Raw genomic sequence first — 22258 nt, 5'->3', positions numbered from 1 at the left:
CAGGCTGCTGCTCTCTGGGGAGAAGTTAGTTTGGAAGTTTAGATTATTTTGCAGCTTTTGAAACAAACATCCACTCAGAAAATATGATGTCACCAAGGATGGTTTGACTACCCTGCAGGGTGCTGGCAGCCAAGACCCTTTCTTCCAGTGTGTCCTCCCTCAGGAGAGCGCTCACTTCTAAACAGAGTTCTGAATGAAACTGCCAAGTGTTTCCTGGTGCTGTGTGTGTGTGTGTGTGTGTGTGTGTGTGTGTGTGTGTGTGTGTGTGTGTGTGTGTGAGAGAGAGAGAGAGAGAGAGAAAGAGAGACATTTAAAAAAAAAACCTGTATGTAGAGGTTCTGTATAAATGCTTTTTAAAATATCTTCATGGTTGGAGCCACACTAGTTCAGGAAGCTTCCTTCCAGTTCAGCCTAGCCTAGGGTCTTTAATATTGACCCAAAGGAAAGTGAATGGGACACTGACCAATATTTATTCTGTTTTTTGTTTGTTTTTGCAGTACTGGGGTTTGAACTCAGAGCCTCATGCTTGCTGGGCAAGCGCTCTACCACTTGAGCCATGCTTCCAGCCCCTCGTTCTGTTTTTGAGCAGACAGCACTGAGCCCCAGGAGTCTGTGAGAGTATTTACACTTCATGTGTGTATTCTTTCTCTATTCCTCTTTCATGCCTTTCCCTTTGGCTTTGATTTCTTCCTCCCTTCAAATGTCCAGTTCCTTTTTCATTTTTCCTTTCCTTTTTCATCTTCTTTGTTCCTCCTCCTCACCTTAAGCTGATAATATCTAACTTTTATCTACCCATTATTAAAGATCAATTGCAGCCAGGCACCAGTGGCTCACAACTGTAATCCTAGCTACTCAAGAGGAACCAGGATCCAGATTTGAAGCCAGCCCAGGAAAAATAGTTCAGTGATCCTATCTCAAAAAAAAACCCATCACAAAAAAGGGCTGGTGCGCTAAGATTCCACCTCACCCCTGTTAGAATAGCCATCATCAGCAACACCACCAACAACAGGTGTTGGCGAGGATGCGGGGAAAAAGGAACCCTCTTACACTGTTGGTGGGAATGTAGACTAGTACAACCACTCTGGAAAAAAATTTGGAGGCTACTTAAAAAGCTGGACATCGATCTACCATTTGATCCAGCAATACCACTCTTGGGGATATACCCAAAAGACTGTTACTCCAGAGGCACCTGCACACCCATGTTTATTGCGGCACTATTCACAATAGCCAAGTTATGGAAACAGCCAAGATGTCCCACCACTGACGAATGGATTAAGAAAATGTGGTATCTATACACAATGGAATTTTATGCAGCCATGAAGAAGAACGAAATGTTATCATTCGCTGGTAAATGGATGGAATTGGAGAACATCATTCTGAGTGAGGTTAGCCTGGCCCAAAAGACCAAAAATCGTATGTTCTCCCTCATATGTGGACATTAGATCAAGGGCAAACACAACAAGGGGATTGGACTTTGAGCACATGATAAAAGCGAGAGCACACAAGGGAGGGGTGAGGATAGGTAAGACACCTAAAAAACTAGCTAGCATTTGTTGCCCTTAACGCAGAGAAACTAAAGCAGATACTTTAAAGCAACTGAGGCCAATAGGAAAAGGGGAACAGGTACTAGAGAAAAGGTTAGATCAAAAAGAATTAACCTAGAATGTAACACCCACGCACAGGAAATCAATGTGAGTCAATGCCCTGTATAGCTATCCTTATCTCAACCAGCAAAAACCCTTGTTCCTTCCTATTATTGCTTATACTCTCTCTACAACAAAATTAGAAATAAGGGCAAAATAGTTTCTGCTGGGTATTGAGGAGGGGAGAGGGAGGGGGCGGAGTGGGTGGTAAGGGAGGGGGTGGGGGCAGTGGGGAGAAATGAACCAATCCTTGTATGCACATATGAATAATAAAAGAAAAATGAAAAAACAAAAAAAAAAAAGCTGGTGGAGTGACTCAAGTAGTAATAGAAGGCCCTGAGTTCAAATCCCAATGCCAAAAGAAGACCAGTCCCTCATTCTGCTGAACATCTATGTCTAGTGCATCGTTTCATCAAAACTTGTTTTCTTTTGCTTATATATTTAATATAAGTCATCCTTGTTCATTGTAAAACAAACAAACAAACAAAACAGGTAAGCAAAACCCACAAAATTTAAAAACTGAAGTTACTCATATCTGGAAGGCATATATGCTTCCGGATTTCTATCTACAAATGAACGCTTCCAGATCTACTAGGAGATTCTTTGCAAGCCAGGAGTTCTGGGTTTACAGTTCAAGCTCAACCTCAATTGAGTTGTGTGACCTTGAACAATTCACCCCACCCCCACCCCCTCAGGTCTCAGTTTCCCCAGGCATGACTGTGCCAGCTGGCAAACCACACCCATCACAGGCTGAGAGAACAGATTTTCCTCTTAAGAAGACTTCAGTCTGTTGCCTTCCACCACCATTTCAAGAATCAGACCTGAACTCTGGGCCCACCCAGCTGCCCCCTCTTCCCCTTGGGCTTTACCCCAACTTCTCAGCTTTCACTGTTTCTGCATGCGGAGGAAATTGTGGTTCTAGCTTTCCTTCACCTGCACCAACAAACTCAAAATGCTGGCCCAGGGTCTTTGCCAGGGCAGGTGCTGCAGGACAGTGTGCAGAGGGGTCTGGGACAGGCGGGAGGGGAAGCCCCTCCTTGTGCGGCTTGGGGCTGTCACTTCCCTGTTCATTCCCCCAGCCTCATGGCCAAGTTTCCATGGCTCTGTGCTGGGGCCCCTGGGCCAGGGCGTGGGCGTGGGCAACCTTGGGGCTCTCAGCTCTGCAGGAAGGCCTTTCATGTGGATGCCAGCTGGACTGCTGCGCTTGGGGCCTGGCAGGGCCTGGGCAGAGAGCGCTGCAAGTGTGAAAAACACTCTGTTTGGAAGCAGACTGTGGGAAGGACAGACAAGAGGGAGGGAGGGGGACAGGCGCAGAGGTGCAAGGCCACTGTGCCCCTATGAAAATGAGACAAAACAAGGCTTTTCACCCAAGAAGAGGCGTTGGCGGGCCCAGGAGGAAGTGTGTGCTAGGTGGAGCCTGCCTTGGCTCCCCATCCCGGGCTCCCCAGCCTAATCAGGTCAAGCAGGCACACACAGTGGCATTGTTTAAAGCCACCGCCTCCCCCTCCTGTCCTCTGTCCCCACGGAGAGCAGAGTTCTGACAAAGGAGGCCCTGAGGGACAGGCCTGGGAGGACAGAGGCCCAAGGTCGAGGGAGGAGGGGAGGCAGGGTCGCCCCACAGTGCCTCTTTCCTCCCTCCCACCAGTTATTTTTCTGCCCAGACCTGAGGAAACAAGCTGGCCCTGGCAAACCCCAAGGCTGTTTTTGTTTACTTACGGCCACTTTCCCAGGAGACTGTCCCAAAGGTCAGTGCTGATCCCTGGCAGCGCCCAGCCTGGAGGTGTGGAGAGAAAGGAAGCTGTGGGCCTCTTAGGGTTGGATGATCTCATCAAGGGGACAAGGTGGGGAGGGGGCTTCCTGGAGCTCACATGCTGGAAGCCTTGACCTCTCTATAAAATTTAAATAGGGCTAAAATTGGCAGTTTACTGGAGCCCTGGGGAGACTCAAGTGAGCCCTACCTCTGGGGTTGGGGCTGAATGGTGTCCAGCCTTTAACTTCCTCTCTCCAGCCTCAGTTTTAACTTTGAGGCCTCTTCTAGGCTCTCAGCAAACATTTATTGAGCATCAGCACCTGCCTGGTAGGATGCTAAGTCTAGCAGTGGACAGGTGGTACAAGGTTGCACAGAAGGTTACCTGCCTTCCCAGTCGGTTTGCTTGGTACAGTCCCAGTTTTAGCACTCAGCCTGTCTGTGCCCCCAGGAAGCCCAGGAAAGCCCTCAGTCCTGGACAAACTTCAAACTTGGACAATTGGTCCACAAAGTCCCAGAGTCAAGCAGCTCGCTACCTGGAAACAAGGACAGATATGTAATGCTACCTATCTCAGAGGGTGTACAGAAGTGGGAACTGGGGGAGGTTGGAAGCAGCTCTTGGGAGGGGAGCCTTCATGGAATCCACCGTGGGCAGTGGAGAGCTATGGGTGGATTAAAAAAACAAGTGTGTTCAGGCATAATTTACATACAATACAATGTACACATTTCAATGTATATATAGTTCAATGGATTCTGACACATCAGAAGCTGCTATACTTAACAGAGTATTTTTTTTTTTGAAGTACTGGGGTTTGAACTCAGGACCTACACCTTAACGCACTCTACCGGCCCATTTTTGTGATGGGTGTTTTCAAGATAAAGTCTCAGGAATATTTGCCTCGGCTGGCTTAGAACTGTGATCCTCCTAATCTCTGCTTCCTGAATAGCTAGGATTACAGGAGTAAGCCACTGAATATATATATGAGTGAGCGAGCCCTAGCAGAATATTTATATTGCCCCAGAGACTTCTCCAGTTCCCATTCTTCATCCAGTCCCATCCTATCCCAGGTAACTAACTACTTACCTGGTTTTGGTTGTTACAGAACTTCATCTCAATGGGTTCAGACAGTCTGTACTCCTGAGTCTAACTTCCTTTGCTCAACACGTCTCTGAGGTTCACTCGAATTGTGTGTATCAGTGGTTTGTTCTTTCTTTCTTTTCTTTTTTTTTTTTAACTAGGTTTACTAAAATTTGTTTACCCATTCAAGGGCTGGGGATGTAGCTCAGTGGTAGAGTGCTTGCTTCATACACAGAGCCCTGTGTTCAATTCTCAGCATCTCAAACAAACCAAAAATGCTTATCCATTTACCTGTAAAGGAACATTGCTTTGATTTCAGATTTATTTATTTTTTTTTTTGCTATTCTGACTATTACATTCAAGTCCTATTGCAGATAGACATTTTTGTTTCTCTCGCATATATACCTAAAAATGGACTTACTAGATCATAGGTTAAGTGTATGTTCAAATTTATAGGAAATTGCCTGACTTTTCCCATGGTTGCACCATTTTGGACTGTGGTCCTCCTATTTTAAGCTGTAGGATGACAGGTGTGCACTGCCATGCCTACCTTTTTCCATTGGGATGGAGTCTTAAAAACCTTTTTTGCCAGGCGGTGGCTTGGAACCACAGTCTTTCCCATCTCAGCCTACTGCACAGTTTGGGATGACAGGTTTGAGCTATGGATGCCCATCTGGAGGGGGTGGGTGTGTGTGTGGTTTTCTTTATTATAATGACTATCTGATTTTGTTACCAGATTTGTGCTGGCCTCATAAAATGAGGGAGAAGATTCTCTTCCTCCATTTTCTGTGTTTGCATAAGAATAGCACAGTATCATCCTCAATGATCATATAGAACACCTCATGAAAACATCAGAGACTGGTAATCTCTTTTGAGAATTTTATATTTTAGTCAAAAATTCAATTTTAAAAATAGATTTAAGATTATTTGATTTTTGTTTCTGCTTAAGTTAGTTTTGGTAATTTGTATTATTTAAGAAATTGTCCATTTCATATAATTATCAAATGCTTGGATATGAAGATGTTCATACTATTTCCTCTTTATTTTTTAAAAGTTATTTATTTCTTTGGGGATTGAATTCAGGGCTTGCACTCTACCACTTGAGCCCCATTCCCAGCCCTTTATTTTCCTCTTAATGTCTGTATAATCTAAATGATAGTCCTCTTTCCTTCATGATATTAGGAATTATGTTTTTTCTTTTTTAGTTGGTCTTTATAAGGGTTTTTAAATTTTGTTAATTTCCTCAGATAGCCAACTTTTGGCTTTGCTAACCATCGTTTGTATGTTTTTATTCATTGTGATACTGAATTGTTGCTCGATGAATGAAGACACTGGACCAGGAGTTTAGAGTAAAGCAAGTGCAAAGTTTATTGAAAGGATAGCAAAGCTCCCAACACGGGAAAGTTTAGGGAAAAGAGCTAGGCTATGGTACAACTAAGTCTAGGAGTGACATAGGGCTTTGCCTGGCTTAGGTCCAACTATTCTACCTTGAAGCTGTATTTGTGATTGGTTGGCACTGAGTCAGCTTCTCATTAAACTCGGACACCTGTCCGTCTCTCTCCTTATGGAACTGAGCATTCCAAGAAGGCCTGGTCAGCTCATCCTGGCCTGGAAAGTCTGCTCAACTCATCTGGGCCTTGGGCCCACTGACTGCATTGTGCAGCTGCATTTTGTTGTTTTGGTAAGGGACTGGTCATTCCTCTGAGAAGCCTGTTGTTTCCCATGTCCCCTTACATGTCTGCTTCTAAAGTGCCTTGCTCATCCAAAATGGAGTCACCACTGTCATTGCTCCCTTACAATTGATTCCTGTTCTTACTATTGTTCTTTCTTTTCTATTTACCATGGGTTTAATTTGCCCTTTAACTTTTCTTTGAATCTAATAAAGGCATTTAAGGCTATAAATTCCCCTTTAAAACTGCTTTAGCTGTATCTTACAAATTTACATATTTTGCATTTCATTATCATATATTTTAAATGTTTTCTAATACCCTGATGGTAACTTCTGTGACCTAAGTGTTATGATAGTAGTATGATTCCATGTTATTAGTATTAGGACATTTTCTAAATATTTTTATCTTTATTGATTCACAATTTAATTCTATTGTAATTAGAGAACATATTATATAAAATTCCAATCTACTGATATTTATTGAAACAATTTATGACCCAAGATACAGTTTATCTTCATGAAGATCTACTTTTCCATGAGAGAAATATTTGCTATTTGATGTAGCGTACTATAATTATATACTTATAATTCATTAGCTCAATAACTTAGTATATATTAGTTTAATATACTTCATGTTTAATTAGCTCAAATTGGTTCAGATCTTCTACATATTTACTGATTTTCTTTGTTTACTTGTTGCATCAATTACTAATGAAAGGGTGTTAAAATACCCCCTATGATTGTGGGGTTGCCTATTTATTTCCTTAGTTTTGTCATTTTCGCTTCTTAATTTTGGAGTTCTGTTATTAAGTTTATTCTTTAGTAACGTTGTTGTATAACTTACCTTTTTTTATTAGCTTGACACATCTTTCTTTTTTTGAGGGACTGGGGTTTGAACTCAGGGCTTCAAGCTTGCAAAGTAGGTACTTTACTGCTTGTGCTACACCTCTAGTCCATTTTGCTCTGGTTATTATGGAGATGAGGGTCTCACAAACTATTTGTCCAGGCTGGCCTCGAACCATGATCCTCCAGATCTCAGCTTCCCAAGTAGCTAAGATTGCACCTGGGTCTTTTGAGCTATCTTTATGTTTAAATGCACCTAATGTATGTATCATATGCTTAATCTGACAATCTCTGAATTTTTTTTTTTTTGGTGGTACTGGGGTTTGAACTCAAGACCTTGTGCTTGCTAGGCAGACACTGTAACACTTGAGCCACACTGGCATCCCTTTTGATTAATTATTTTTCTAATAGGGTCTTATTTGTGTGCCCAGTTAGGCCTGGACGTTGATCCTCTTATTTATACTTCCAAAGTAGCTAGGATGACAGGCATACACCACCATCCCCAGCTTATTATTGGTTGAGATAGGGTCTCCCTATTTGCCCAGGCTGGCCTCAAATGGCGACCCTCTGGATCTTCGCTTCCCAAGTAGGTAGGATTGTAGGCACACAACACTGAGTATAGCTACAATCTTTGAATTTTAATTAGTGTTTGGTCCTTCAACATTTACTGTAACTATTGATATCATCTTGTATTTGTTTTCCATTTGTTCCCTGGGTTTTCTATTCTTCTGTTACCGCTTTTCTTATGGGTTAGTTGAATAGTTTAAAATATTCCCCTTTAGGTGAGGATAGGTAAGACACCTAAAAAATTAGCTAGCATTTGTTGCCCTTAACGCAGAGAAACTAAAGCAGATACCTTAAAAGCAACTGAGGCCAATAGAAAAAGGGGAACAGGAACTAGAGAAAAGGTGAGATCAAAAAGAATTAACCTAGAAAGTAACACAGACGCACAGGAAATTAATGTGAGTCAACTCCCTGTATAGCTATCCTTATCTCAACCAGCAAAACCCCTTGTTCCTTCCTATTATTGCTTATACTCTCTCTACAACAAAATTAGAAATAAGGGCAAAATAGTTTCTGCTGGGTATTGAGGGGGTGGGGGGGAGAGGGAGGGTGTGGAGTGGGTGGTAAGGGAGGGGGTGGGGGCAGGGAGGAGAAATGACCCAAGCCTTGTATGCACATATGAATAATAAAAGAAAAAAAATATTCCCCTTTAGTTTTTTCTGTTGCCTCATTGTTTTGGTAGTGGGGGAGAGTGTGTCAAGTTTGTTTTTTCTTTTCTTTGGTGGTGCTGGGGATTGAACTCAGAGCCTGGTTGCTCTAGATGCCCTAAACTCCAAACTCTGGTCCTGAGCTAAGCAAAATGGCTATATTTTGACTGAACTTTAATCTTCTGCCCAAGAACTACAAAATTGTCCATAGGGTGATCATGAGGGTTCACCTTGTGGAAATTCTTTCAGGAACTGCAGTCTTATACTACTTCTTGTCCACTGTCTGAAATAACTTGTACCAAACACTGTGGTCAGTTGTATGGTTGTCTTTATGGGAGGTTTGGTCTTGGTACCCATAAGCATGTTACTTTCAGACATGAGAATAGCCTATTGGATTCTGGATAAATCTCACAGTTACTTTTGTTACATCATATGGTGAAGAGTTGAGGGAGACAATTTAGGGTGAGAATGGGTTACCATACTGAACTCTTCTCTACTACCTACTCCCTTTCCTTCCCTTTTTTTCCTCCCTGTTTTCCATTTCCCAGGTACATTCTCATCCTCTGGTTATTTGGTCTCCCTAGGGTCTAAGGTTACACACAGATGTGCTTAACTCCTTTGGCTCCAGGTCACCTCCCAGTAGGCTATAAATTGGCATGATCTGTAGCTATGATCAGCTTCTTTTCCTCCTCCACATTTTCTGCTATCCTCGATTGGCCAAGTTCATGAAGTAGATTATAAATAACTTGTACTTCCCAAACTGTCATGGAAGTGAGCTTGTTGATCAGAGTTCTAGTTCCCTCTTAGTGTCATATGTAACCTTGCCTTCTAATTCAGCATCTCAGCTGTCCATTTCCTCAACTACTTCCCATTACTTTCTTCTTCTACATTTGTTTTTCCTTTCTTTGCTTTCTTTGCTTGTTTCTTGGGTCATATGAATATGTATTTTTGTATCTCTGTGTAGACAAATTTGAACATAGATAAACACGCAGCAGGTGTTCCCGCCTATGACAGCGACAGTCCATGGAACAAAGTTGGCAGTGTGCAGCTGAGCGTGTGCAGAGCGAGGGACAAGGTATTCTAAGCACCAACTCTGAGTCAAAGCTCTAAATTATACCCTCTACGTGTACATCTCACTCCATCCTCGTTACTACCCTCTACGTGTACATCTCACTCCATCCTCGTGACTACCCTCTGCGTGTACATCTCACTCCATCCTCGTGACTACCCTGTGCGTGTACATCTCACTCCATCCTCGTGACTACCCTGTGCGTGTACATCTCACTCCATCCTCGTGACTACCCTCTGCGTGTACATCTCACTCCATCCTCGTGACTACCCTCTGCGTGTACATCTCACTCCATCCTCGTGACTACCCTCTGCGTGTACATCTCACTCCATCCTCGTGACTACCCTCTGCGTGTACATCTCACTCCATCCTCGTGACTACCCTCTGCGTGTACATCTCACTCCATCCTCGTGACTACCCTGTGCGTGTACATCTCACTCCATCCTCGTGACTACCCTGTGCGTGTACATCTCACTCCATCCTCGTGACTACCCTGTGCGTGTACATCTCACTCCATCCTCGTGACTACCCTGTGCGTGTACATCTCACTCCATCCTCGTGACTACCCTGTGCGTGTACATCTCACTCCATCCTCGTGACTACCCTCTGCGTGTACATCTCACTCCATCCTCGTGACTACCCTCTGCGTGTACATCTCACTCCATCCTCGTGACTACCCTCTGCGTGTACATCTCACTCCATCCTCGTGACTACCCTCTGCGTGTACATCTCACTCCATCCTCGTGACTACCCTCTGCGTGTACATCTCACTCCATCCTCGTGACTACCCTCTGCGTGTACATCTCACTCCATCCTCGTTACTACCCTCTGCGTGTACATCTCACTCCATCCTCATTACTACCCTGGGAAGTAAGGTTTCTTACATGCATCTTTCAGAAAGAACACGGGGCTCAAGGAGACAAAAGAAACTTGCCCAAATCAACACGACTAGCAACTACCAGGGCACAGATTCAAGCCAACATCTCTGCCTCAAATCTGGACTCTTCACTATATATTTTTTCTCAAAAAGAATCTGTCAAGAAATGTAACCAAAGGGCATGTAGTTCCCAGACTTGTAAGGTTGGAATGAAAGACAAAAGACTCATGGGCTACCATTGTCTTGTTGGAATTGGGGGATCTTGGAGGTTTTTTATTATGACCTCCCACCTGAAACTTGAGAGATCTGAGAAGATTTGTGATCACACAGAGGGGAATGATAAGGATGGGAGAAGTTGGCTGAGGGAGCAGAGAAAGGCAGAAAGGGAATCACAGGACTCACAGGAAATGGGCCCAAGGTCTAGGGATTGAGAATGAAGGCAGAAGAAGAACAGAACCCTCTGGTGACACAAGGGTCATTTGTGCACTGAAACTTACGGGAATCCCCAGGGGGCAGGATTAATGGAGCAGACAAGGGCTTCCCAGAAGCAGTTCACATGTGGAGGAAGGGCAATGCAGTGAGAACAACCAGCCTCCCCTGGTCTCAGCAGGGGGCTGCCAGGATGAGTCATAGCATGAAGGAATGATTAGGTGGAAATGTCAAGCAGGCTGTGCAGGTGAACTGAAGTGAGGTGGGATGTCGTGACAAGTGCCAGAAGAGAAGGGACAGAGAGTTTGAGATGCTGAGTTCCCACGCTCTCCTGAGCCTGTGTTGAAAGCAGAGATACTCCCCGTTTTGGAAAGGCAGCCTGTCTCCTTGACTTTTTTATATTGTAACATAAAAACAAGTGCTTCACACAATCTCAAAAATCTGAAGGGGCAAAACAGATTCTGGGAAAAGCCAGTCTCCCTCCTGCTTCTGATCCCATGGTGCCCTTTCCAGACAGCTTCTATTTCCAGGCTTGATGGAGCCTCCCGTGGGTGGTCTCAGCATTTAAAAGCTTCTATGTATATATTTATACTCTTCTCACAAATGATAGCCTGTTGCGTATGCTCTTTTGGACCCTGTTTTCTTAAGGTTTTTTTTTTTTTTTTTTTAGCTTTTAAAATACATTCTGGAAATTCGTTATCAGTACAGAGAGAACCACTTATGAGGGTCACATACATTTCCATTTTATAGTTAAATCACAACATGGCTAGTCTCCGAGGTGCAAGAATTCAGGCAAATTACCAATCTGTTGCTGTTGTATACTCTTCCAAAAACATCTTGAACATATATCATTTCCCGAGTATATATGAGAGAGGGAGAGAAAGAGAGAGACAGAATGAGAGAATGAGAGGGCAGGTGTGTGGCTACAGGGGCGAAATCATGGATTTTCAAAGGCTGTTGGTTTCTATACTTTAAAATGTATGCTGGCTGCTCATGGGTGAGCTGCCTGTAAACATCTGAGTGTTGAGAGGGAAGTGATCAGAGAGAGCTATTTGTCTTAGCTGTTCAAGCAGTGCTGTAAGGATTGAAGTCATTTCTACATTTTGTCCCACGTTGTCCAGCTCAGAAGATGCTAGAAATTCCAAAGTAACTGGGGAACCTTCTCATCAGTCTCTCACGGTCTCTAATGCTAAGGAAGTTAGCATTTCTCTGGATGAAGGGTATAGATATTTGGTTTCTAGAAGTATGCATTGCCCATGATAAATACCAAGGTCAGGTTTCTGGTCCAAATTAGTCTTGGGTGTGGGCCTAGGGTCTTCTGCTGGGTCCAGTTCAGCTTGAGCAGAGTGGAGAGAGTCTACCTGCACCTGCTTCTGTGAGGCCTTGGAACCCTGAGATGACCTGGATAGGCCACTCCCTAAATGGGGCTCCCCAGATCCTACAGTGATTAGATGTCTTCTGCACTCTTACATCCAAACACAACAGGAATTTTGTTTCCAGAGACAAGGACTTGGGAATCCTGTTCCCCCACCCAAATCTCTCATCTGTGTCGTGGGAAGATCACAAGGGATAAATGTGCCACAGCTCAGTGCATCGCACCGGTGTCACTGGGTCACTGGCTTAGCTTGAAGAACCACAGAATAATCCAGCTTTTGATCAGTAGCTCCTGTTTCGCTTCCTCGTTCCTCAGGGGTTTCTATCCCCAGTCCGGTGAAAGGCCCTGTTGCCCTTAGTGTGCCAGGTTCTGAGGAAATGAGAGTGCTCCCAGTGTGTCCCCCCAAGCCACCCTTGGGTTGGAACCCTGGCCTCAGGGAGTGGGTCTGTTTCTCCTTAACACTTTTGGAATGGATCCATCAAGTCTGTCTTCCTGGGACTCTTTAGGGTTGCGTGGGCATGTGCTTTCATGACTCGGTTTCTGACTTGCAGTGTTCTGCTGGCTGACTGTCTCTGGACATGTTTTCACAGTATTATCTATGGAATTACAGCCACTAAGAAGGTAACTTGAGGGGGGCTACAGAAAGCCTCTTTAAACACAGAATCTTTAACAAACAAAGTGAGATACACATTCAGTGAAGTACAACAACATACGTACATTATAAAAGCAATTGTAAAGCCAGTACCTGTGCAACCTTTACCCAGGTCAAGAAAGATATTGCAACATATGGGAGATATAGGAATAGGTAGAAAACCCAAAACATGAAAGTGTTTGATGTCCCCACTCTAGAGGAACTAATACAGAAACCTTAAAGCAACAGAGGTTATCATGAGAAGGGGATCAGGAACCAGTGTAAAGATCAGATAGAGTTGAATCAACATGGGATGTAACACATGGGTATACGAAAGCAATAGTAGGAATCTCTCTGTATAGCTATCCTTAACTCAACTAGCAAAAACGCTTTGTCTTCCTTATTATGCTTATGTCTTTTCTTCAACAAAATTAGTGATAAGGGCAGAACAGGACCTGCCTGGAACTGAGGGTGGGGGGAGGAGAGAGGGAGGCAGGGTGGAGAAATGACCCAAACAATGTATGCACATGTGAATAAATGAATAAAAAAAAAAGAAAGATATTGCAAGCCCCCAGCAGACCCCTGGTAGTGCCCCCAAATCTATTTTATATTGTAAGTTGCGGGTAAGCTTTTCTTTCCTCAGCTGAGTCTGAAAAATGCTGACATAGTGCATTCCTTCCCGATGCCCCTTCACTGCCATCTTCACTGCACCTACTTCTCTATCCTCCTGTTTTCTCTTGGGGATGGTCTCAGAAGTTCTGAAACTTGGCTCATTCTGAACTCCTGATCTCTGTGCCTACCACCTAACTGGGTTAGGAAGAAATATGAGTTGGTAAAAATAAATAAGACTCAAAGATGCAAAGGGGAAGGAGAGGTGGTTTGTGGCTTTGGCCATTCTCTCCCTTTATCTGTGTCCTTTCTATCTCCTCTACACCTTGTCCCCCGTGGTAAGTCATCACTGACCAGCAGTCATGAGTACAGTCCACTCCCTCCTGTAGATGGAAGTAATTATAGAGTACAAACCACACCCAGGTCACTAATTACAGGTACAAAGACTGATTGCCCAATCCAGCTCTATCAATCATTTTTAATTAGAATCCCTGAAATGCAGGAGATGTTTAATACTTTTTCTTTGTTTATCAAAAGAAAATTTATTTAAGTTTATGGTGTGGGGATTGCACACACACATGCTGAGCGAGTGCTCAAGGTCCATTCCCAGCTCTCCAAAGACATTTAATACAATCAGGGCTCAACCACCCCTTGGTGGTCCACGTGTACCAAGGTATCCAGCCCAACCCAAGTCCTCTCCAAGTTCCACTCCCATAGAAATGCACATATTTAACTAAAGTTCTTAACAAGTATGATTTGAAATTTGGTTTTTTTAAAAAAGCCCCCCAGGGTAAGTTACTTAGTTCAGTTGTCACTGTCCATTGATATGAACCTCAACTGAGACCGGGGCCTCTGGTGAGCCACAGATGTTGAAGACTGAGAGCTCCTTGAAGAACCCCGTTTCTGGTTCTTCCCAGGACTTGCTGTGGCTGGCTGTAAGACCTGCGACTGTTGGATGGACCTTGGCTACAAGACCAGGGGAACTCCTGGTCTGTGATCGAGACCCACTTCTTGACCTACTGTGCCTTTTGCTGCCTTCAATTAATTTGGCTTTCTTCCTACTTATTTCCTTTCCAGAAAACTTTCCGATAATGTTCTTAAGCCACCATAAGAGGCCAAGTCAGCCACCCCATGATTAATTCAGGTCCACATGCATCTGCAAAGCTTGCTTTTTCAGCTTGTCTCATGAGATCTTTGAAATCCTGCAGGTGACTCTTGAGGATGGATTCTCAACTATAAATTGTTTCTCTGAGCTTACAGGTGGACCATTTTGTGGTCTGAGACTGCTAAAATGGTCAGAATAGCATCCTCTACCTTGTCCTGGCATGTTAAACCTTTCACTGCAAAGTTCTTTTATTTCAAGTTCATATATAACACATCTACATCCCTTGAATCCTCAAATTTCACAAAACCAAGATCTCTTTTCAGATCATCAACATATCTGATCCATCCAATCTTTCCACTTCTTTCTCCCTTGTTGCTGGATTTAGCCTTCTAATGAACACTGGACAGTCACTCAGGATGCTTAGCTACTGTTTTTGGACAGAGAGGTTCATCTCTGTGACAGAGCCATCTTCCTCCCAGCAGATCCAGAATGAATGGGTCTATGTCTCTCAACAACTGATACTTGTACATATTTTCAAATGAATGAGTTGTTTGGAGCAATCTCTATCACCCTGCTCTAGAATTTTCTACCTTTTGGACCCTAAAGAAGCCTGCCAGACTCCTAGGTTTTCCTTGCTTCTCTTTGTTGTCTAAACTGAGCATCTTCTGGTCTTCTTGGCCCTAGTTTTGACAGAATAGTCTACTTTCTCCACCTTGACCCCCTGGATGGCTGTGAAGAGTTCAGCCAGGAGCAGAAACCATATCAGTAATTCAGAGAGAATTTGATATGCAGACTTGTTGACAGATCTGAATTGTCCACTAGAGAAGAGGCAAGGAGAGAACTCCAAGAAGTATTGGGGGTCAAAACTGCAGGAAGTCCCTGCCCAGCATGGTAAAGCAGGCCTGGGACAGAGGACAGGGTCTGGGGCTTACTGACTGGCACAGATGGTCAGAAGGGTAACTCAGGACTGGCAACCTGAGACCACTAGCCTAGGCTGTATCTGCTGAGTAACTCACACAGGCTGAATACCCTCCCCCTGCATGTCTGGAGACACAGAGATGCTTTCCCTCAGCGACTCACAGTCTGCTGCAGAGAGCAGATACATTCAGACTTTGAGGTGCCAGCAGTGCATGTAAAATTGTCCAATCTATAGCTCATCTCCCCCAGAGTATTCATTTGTCCTTCTAGAAGGAGTGATCAGGGAAGCCATCAAGGAGGAAGAGATGACTATTTTGAGTTAGAGTTCTGAAGCATGGGAAGGAGTCAGCCATAGGAAGGTCATGGGGAAAAGAGGTACTGGCTGTGAAATTCACAGGTGTGTGTTCTGAGATTAGAACCTGCCAGGTCTGTGTGAGGAACCTTCTATGTGGCAGGAAGGTCACGTAACTGGGAGCAAGTGTGGGGCCCAAGGACAGAGAGGTTAGAGACACCAGCAGAGTACAGAGCAGGCAGAACCCAGGAACTTGTGAAAGAGTTTGGAGTTTATTCCAAGTGTGATGGGAAACTTTTGAAGGGCTTTTGGCATACAATACACATGACATGATTTATACTATAAATAAATAAAATTTAAGTGAAAATTAGTTGCTCTATGGAGACCAGCAACAAGGATGGAAACAAACTGGAGCCTGCCAGGATGTGTGCTCATACGTATTATCTGGTTTAAATCTTTCAACAGCCCATGGAAAGCTGTCACTATCCTCACTTTCCAGAGGAGGAAAGTAAGTCTTAGACCATTATCCAGTTGGTCAGAACTGACAGTCACATCCAGATGCCAGGGATGTGCTTTCTCTGTGCCCCATCCCCAGGCTGCCACCTTGCTCTTCCTCTAGGTTCTGTAGGGAAGAAAATCTCCACCACGACCTCTGCCACCCTGCTGCCCAAGCAAGTTATTGTGCAGGGGGGTGGTCAGTGAGAGGAGAGAGACAAACCCCTGACTGGCAGGTCATCACCACATGGGAGCCAAGTGGATTAAGTTTCTGGAAAAAGGAAAATGTCAACATAATAGGTGTTGGCTGAATCCGCACAGCACTGTAGAAAATTAGAAGTGAAAAATATCTCACACACCAGTCAGTGCCTTTGTACCTTTTATCAGTTTTTAAATCTTTATTGAAATTTATAGGATCTCCCTTTCAATGTTAAATATGGTGGTGATGTCAGATACCTTTGTTGTCCTGTTTTTGAGTCTAAAGAAAATACATTCTCCCTTTTCCTCTCTCCCTCCCTCCTTCTGTCTGTCTCTGTTTCTTTACCTCTTATTCTGTATCTTTCTCATTCCTCCACCATCATCATCATCCTCTTTGCTTTCCTCTGTAACCCTATCTCTGTCTCTCTTCTACCAAAGGGCCCTTTATTAATGAATTTACCAGAAGACGGAGGGGAGACTTGTTTGTGGAGGATGTGGGTATATTCAAGGACTCTAAAACTGTCATCAGGTTCTGTGTCTCTGCTCTCTTCTGGTGGCTTATTTCTTGAGCAGGATCTTTTCTCATATTTAGGCAAGTGGCCACAAGAACTCTGGGCTCTCAGCCTTCTGGACTAGCAATCGAGTGAAGGAAAAGTCCCTCTTTTCTAATATTTCCAGAAAAGTCTAGGAGCTGACGTTCTTTGGCTAATTGGTCCAGCCTGGGCAACATGCCTATTCCTGCAATCAGTGTGGTATTACACTGGCCAGACCTGAGTCACTTGCCCACCTCTGGGGGGATGTGGGTGCTGAGGTCATTTGAACCTCATCATGTGTTTAAAGGTGTTTACTCAAAGGAGAATAGGGGTGTTGTTAGTTGAATAAGAGTACATGGGTGCTTGGTAAGCCAATCTGACAGCTGTCTGCTGTAGGTAGCCTTTGAGCTGGGTTTGCAGTAAGAACAGGAAGTGAGTTCTGGGAGGAATAGAACGGGCATGAGCCATGGGCTGGGGACAGTTTAACTAACAGCCTGGTCCCCTTGGGAGGTGCCATGATGGTGAGGGATGAGAGAAGCCCTATGCCCGCCTGTTTCTTCTCAGAATAACCTTTGCTGTTTTTCTTATTGTAATCATCATCATTTTTGTTTTTAGAGGTTTTATTGTGGAAGACTTCAAACACACACAAAGGTAAGTGGACTAGATAATGAATCTCCATGTACCCATCACCCAACTTTGTAATTATCAGTGTTTTGTCAATCTTATTTTGTTCTCTTCCCCCCACAGAGTATTTTGAAATATATTCTAGGCATCACATCATTTTACCCCTCAATATTTCAGGCATTGGGCTGTCAATTTCTCATTGCTTTGACAAAATACCTGATATAAACAGTTTTAAGGAAAGAAAGACTTACTTTGGTTCACAGTTTTAGAGGTTTGAGTCCATGGTCACTTGGCTTGGCGTTTCTGGGCCTGCAGTGAGGCAAAAGGGTAGGAAGGCTTGTTTCTTACCTTATGGTAGCCAGAAAACACAGAGTGACAGGAAAGGACTGGGGACAAAGTCTATCTTTCCAGGGCACGTCCCCAATGACCCACTTCCTTCAACTAGGCCCCACCTCCCACAGTTCCACCACCTCCCAATAGTTGATTCATTTTGCTTGGGATCCAATCACTTCCCAAAGCCCCACCTCTGAACACTGCTTGCATTGGGACCAAGCCTTCAATACCTGAACCTTTTGGGTGGGCATTTCATATCAAACCATAACAACTATGTATGTCTCCCATACAGAGGCATAAAAACCATAATCAAACATGTATGATACATTTGATACCTTGTAAGAATCTGTACAAATGCCACACTGTACCCCCACCCAACACAAAAACAAAGAAAAAAATGGAACAAAACAAAACAAACAAAAAAATCATAACCATAATACATCAGCACACTAAACATAATTTTAAGTCTAATGAACAAATCTGTGTTCATATTTTTATGATTTTCTCAATAAATACTTTTATAAGTTGGTTTATTTGAATAAAGGTTTATTTTTTTGGGAGTGGGACCAGAATATAAAACAAACAAACAAACAAAAAGATTTTCATTTTTTTGAGACAGAGTCTCACTAGATAGTCCAGGCTGGTCTTGCACTTGTTAGGTAGTGATTGATTATGCTACCTCAGCCTCCCAAGTGTTGAGATTACAAACGTGCCACCATGCCTAGCTGGAATTCAGAGCTAAACACAGTCCATGCATTGCATTTGTTGATGTGTCTCATAAGTCCCTGTTTCTTTTCAATAAACTTGTATTTGAATGTCCACTTTAAGTCTATTTTAATCTATAACATTCTCTTTATCTTTTTATTCCCTCCGTGCCATTTATTTGTTGAAGAATCGGCATTCTGTGTTTGACTGGCTAACAGTTCACTATTATGAAGATGTCATTTAATGTATTTCTCTCTTTGAATCTGTTGCCTGCTAACATGAAGATAGATGTAGGCACTTGATTAAATTTTGGGACAATTTTCTTTTTTTCCCTCTCTTTATTTATTTTTTGGCAAGCCGACTTCTCAGAGGGCACACTTCCTACTGTGTCCTACCAGGAGGCACACACGGTGTCTGGTTCCCTTAAAGGGAATGGTTGCTGTTCCCTAAAAGGGATGGTTGCTGTGGGCTTTTTGGGTAGATACTATGTATGAGGTCTAAGGCTTCTTTTTATTTAGTTTGATAGGATTTTTTTTTAACATTGTGAATGGATGCTTAATTTTCTAAATGTCCTTTCTGCATTTATTTATCTATTTTCTTTTCTAGTTTTGGTACAAGAGTTTTCTATCCTCATGTAATAAGTCAGGGAATTGCTTCCTACTTTTTCTGTTCTCTGGAAGAACTTGTGTTGGATTGGAAATTTGTCTTCGTTGAGTGTTTTGGTAGAATTTGCCTGTAAGTCTTTCTGCATGGGACTGCTGTTTTTCTTGTAAGAATATTTTAAACCACTGGCTCAATTTCTTTCATGGTTTCAGACTTTTCAGGTTTTCTACCTCTTGAGTTAATTTGGTGAGTTATATTTTCCTATGAATTTGTTCCCTCGAAGCTTTCTAAGTCATTTGCACCGATTTCCCATATTTCCTCTTAATGTCACCTTTTTCCATGCTAGCATTCTCTATTTACGCCTTCTTGCACTTTTCTTAATCAGCATTGCCTAAGGTTCATCATTTTCTTTGTCTTTCAAAAGGTCCAACTTTTGATTTGCTGACCCTCTGGATTCTAAACTTTCTTCTCATTTCATTAATCTCTACACTTTATTTTATCCTTCTCTTTTCTTTGTGTGTGTTCTTGTGCATTTATTTATTTATTTTAGTGGGACTGCACTTGCAAAGCAGGCACTCTACTGCTTGAGCCACACCTCCAGTTCATTTTCCTCTGGTTATTTTGGAGATGGAATCTTGCCAGCTATCTGCCCAGGTTAGCCTTGAACCACAACCATTTGCATCTCACCCTCTCAAGTAGCTAGGATTACAGGCATGAGCCACCACACCCACTTCTCCACTTCTTAACCTGGACACTTGGCTCATTAATTTTAGCCTCTTTTCTTTACCTAGTATAAATATTTAAGGCCACTAATTTTCTAAGTTCTGCCTCAGCTATACTCCTGAACTCCTGAGAGAGAGTATTTTCCTTATAAAGTAGTTTGGAAATATTTTCTGTATTTATTTAAATAATTCCTATTGTAATTTCTTTTTGACTCAGGAGCTTTGGGAAGTGAATTTCTATTTTTAAAGCTTTAAAAAAATAAGTTTTAATTTATAGTCAGTAAAACACACAGCTCATGGGTATGCTTTGATGAGTTCTATCAAAACACCCACACCTGTGTAAACCACCCATCCATCAAGGTAGACGTTTCTGTGCCTTTTCTAAAACCTAATATAAATGGAATCATATTACCTGTATTCCTTTGTGTCTAGCTTCTTTTCTTCACTAAAGTATTGCTTTTTCCATGTTGTTGCTTGTGTTTTGTGGTTGTCCCCCTTCCCTTTTTTCTTCTGTTTTGCTCTCCTCTCCCTCACCTTTTCTTCTTCCTTACCCCCTTCTCCCTCCTCCTTTTCCTCCACCTCTCTTTCCTCCTCTTCTTCTTTACCCTTTTCCCTCACTGTTCCACCGCATGTAAACATCACAATGTTTACCCATTCTTCCCTCAGTGGGTATAAGGGCTGCTTTCAGGTTTTGGCAATTGTGGTTAAAGCTGCTGTGAATGTTTTTGTACAGCAGCTTTTTGTACACAAGTCTTTTTGTGGAACATGTTCTTATTTCTCTTGGGCAAATACTTGGGTGGAAATGCTGAGTCATAGGGTAGGTGTGTGTTTACTTTTATAAGAAGCCAAACAATTTTCCAAAGAGGATCTTCCAGCTTGTCCTCCTACCAGGAAAATCCTCACTAACACTTAACATTTTAAATCTCTTTAGTTGTAATTGTTCCAGTGAGTAAAAATATGGTATGGTAATTGTTTTCTTTAAAAATCAACTTTATGTTGTAGAATTTGTGTACAATAAAATGCACAGATTTTAAGTGTATGATTTGGTGAGTCTTGTGTAACTACCTGAATAACCACCACCCTGAATCAGTACGTAGAGATGGACGTAGAGCATTGTTCTCATCTGGTGCCCCTTTACCATCAGTTACATCCTTCTTCTGCCAAGGTAAATACTAATCTCATTTCTACCACTCTAGGTTGGTTTTGCCTGTTCTAGAATTTCATGTTAATGGAACCACATACTATGTACTCTTTTTTGTATGGCTTTTTTCAATCAGCCTGATTTTTGTGAGATTCATCCACATGCCTGTGTTTACCAGTTTTCATTTCTTTTTGTTGCTGAGTGTTTCTCCATTGTATGGAGGTATCACAGCTTGTTGGTCCATTCACTTGAGGATGGGCATTTGGTTTGTTTTTAGATTGGGTTATTATGACTAAACTAGCTATGAATATTTTTTACAAGTATTTTTTGGATATATGTTTCTATTTCTCTTGGATAAGTTTCCTAAGAGTAGACTAGCTCTACCAAATGGTGGTGTATGTTTAATTTGTGTACCAAACTATTCCAAAGTAGTGTATAATTTTATACTCTCACTAGCAGTGTGTGAGACTTTCAGTTGCTCACAACCTTGCCAACAGTTGCTATGGCAAGTATTTTTAATTTTAACTCTTCCTGAATGGGTGTAGTGATTTTAGTTTGCATTTCTTTCATCACTAATGATACTGGACATCTTTTTTCATGGCAATGCATTCTTTTGTGAAGTGTCCATTTAAGTGAGTCACCCATTTTGTGAGGTTTTTTTTTTTTTTGGGCGGGGTAGGACTGGGGTTTGAATTGAGGGCTTCACACTTTTCACACTTGCAAAGCAGACACACTATCTCTTGAGCCACACCTCCAGTCCATTTTGCTCTGGTTGTTTTGGAGCAGTCTTGTGAACTATTTCCCCGGGCTGGCCTCCAACTATGATCCTTATGATTTCAGCTTCTCAAATAGCTAGGATTACAGGCATGAGCCACCAGCACCTACCTTAAATTGCTTATCTTCTTATTTCTGAATTGCAAGATATTTTAATAATTTTATTTATAAATTATTCATCAAATATTGTCTTCCAATGTATAATATATCTTATCATTTACTTAAACTGATTTCTTAATGAGCAGATTTTAATTTTTTTTTTTTAGTGCTGGGGATCCAGCAGAGCTTTGTGTGTGCTAGGCAGCTCTTATACTACAGTCCTAGCAGATGTTAATTTTGATGAAATCCAGCTTATCAATTTTTTTTGTTTTATGGCTAATGCTTTTTTTGTTTGAGCTGAAAATTTTTTGCTGCCCCAAGGTCATGATAATATTTTTTAGTATTTTATTATAGAAGTTCTATAGTTTTAGTTTTAATATTTAGGTCTTAAAACTTCTCACATTAATTTTTTATATAGCATGATATAGGGTCAAGATATAATTTTCCAGGCTGGAGGCTCAAGTGGTTGAGCACCTGCCTAGCATGCATGAAGCCCTGATTCAAACACAAGTACACACACACACACACACACACA

The 22258-nt window shown here is 42.4% G+C and overlaps 1 long non-coding RNA gene and 1 pseudogene across 1 annotated transcript; both read right to left on the bottom strand.

Moving 5' to 3' along the window:
• Positions 1-1955: 1955 nt before the first annotated feature.
• On the bottom strand, positions 1956-21414 carry LOC141416935 (uncharacterized). Its single transcript, XR_012441573.1, has 4 exons — positions 17598-21414; positions 3776-3926; positions 3360-3417; positions 1956-2878 (listed from the first exon to the last, which is right to left on the bottom strand). It is a non-coding gene; the product is annotated as an uncharacterized lncRNA (long non-coding RNA).
• Positions 8212-15444, bottom strand: LOC109692533 (serine/arginine-rich splicing factor 5 pseudogene; annotated as a pseudogene).
• Positions 21415-22258: the final 844 nt, after the last annotated feature.

The sequence above is a fragment of the Castor canadensis genome, chromosome 14, assembly GCF_047511655.1.
Source record: "Castor canadensis chromosome 14, mCasCan1.hap1v2, whole genome shotgun sequence".
Lineage (NCBI taxonomy): Eukaryota > Metazoa > Chordata > Mammalia > Rodentia > Castoridae > Castor > Castor canadensis.
This window is presented reverse-complemented; position numbering and strand designations above follow the sequence as displayed.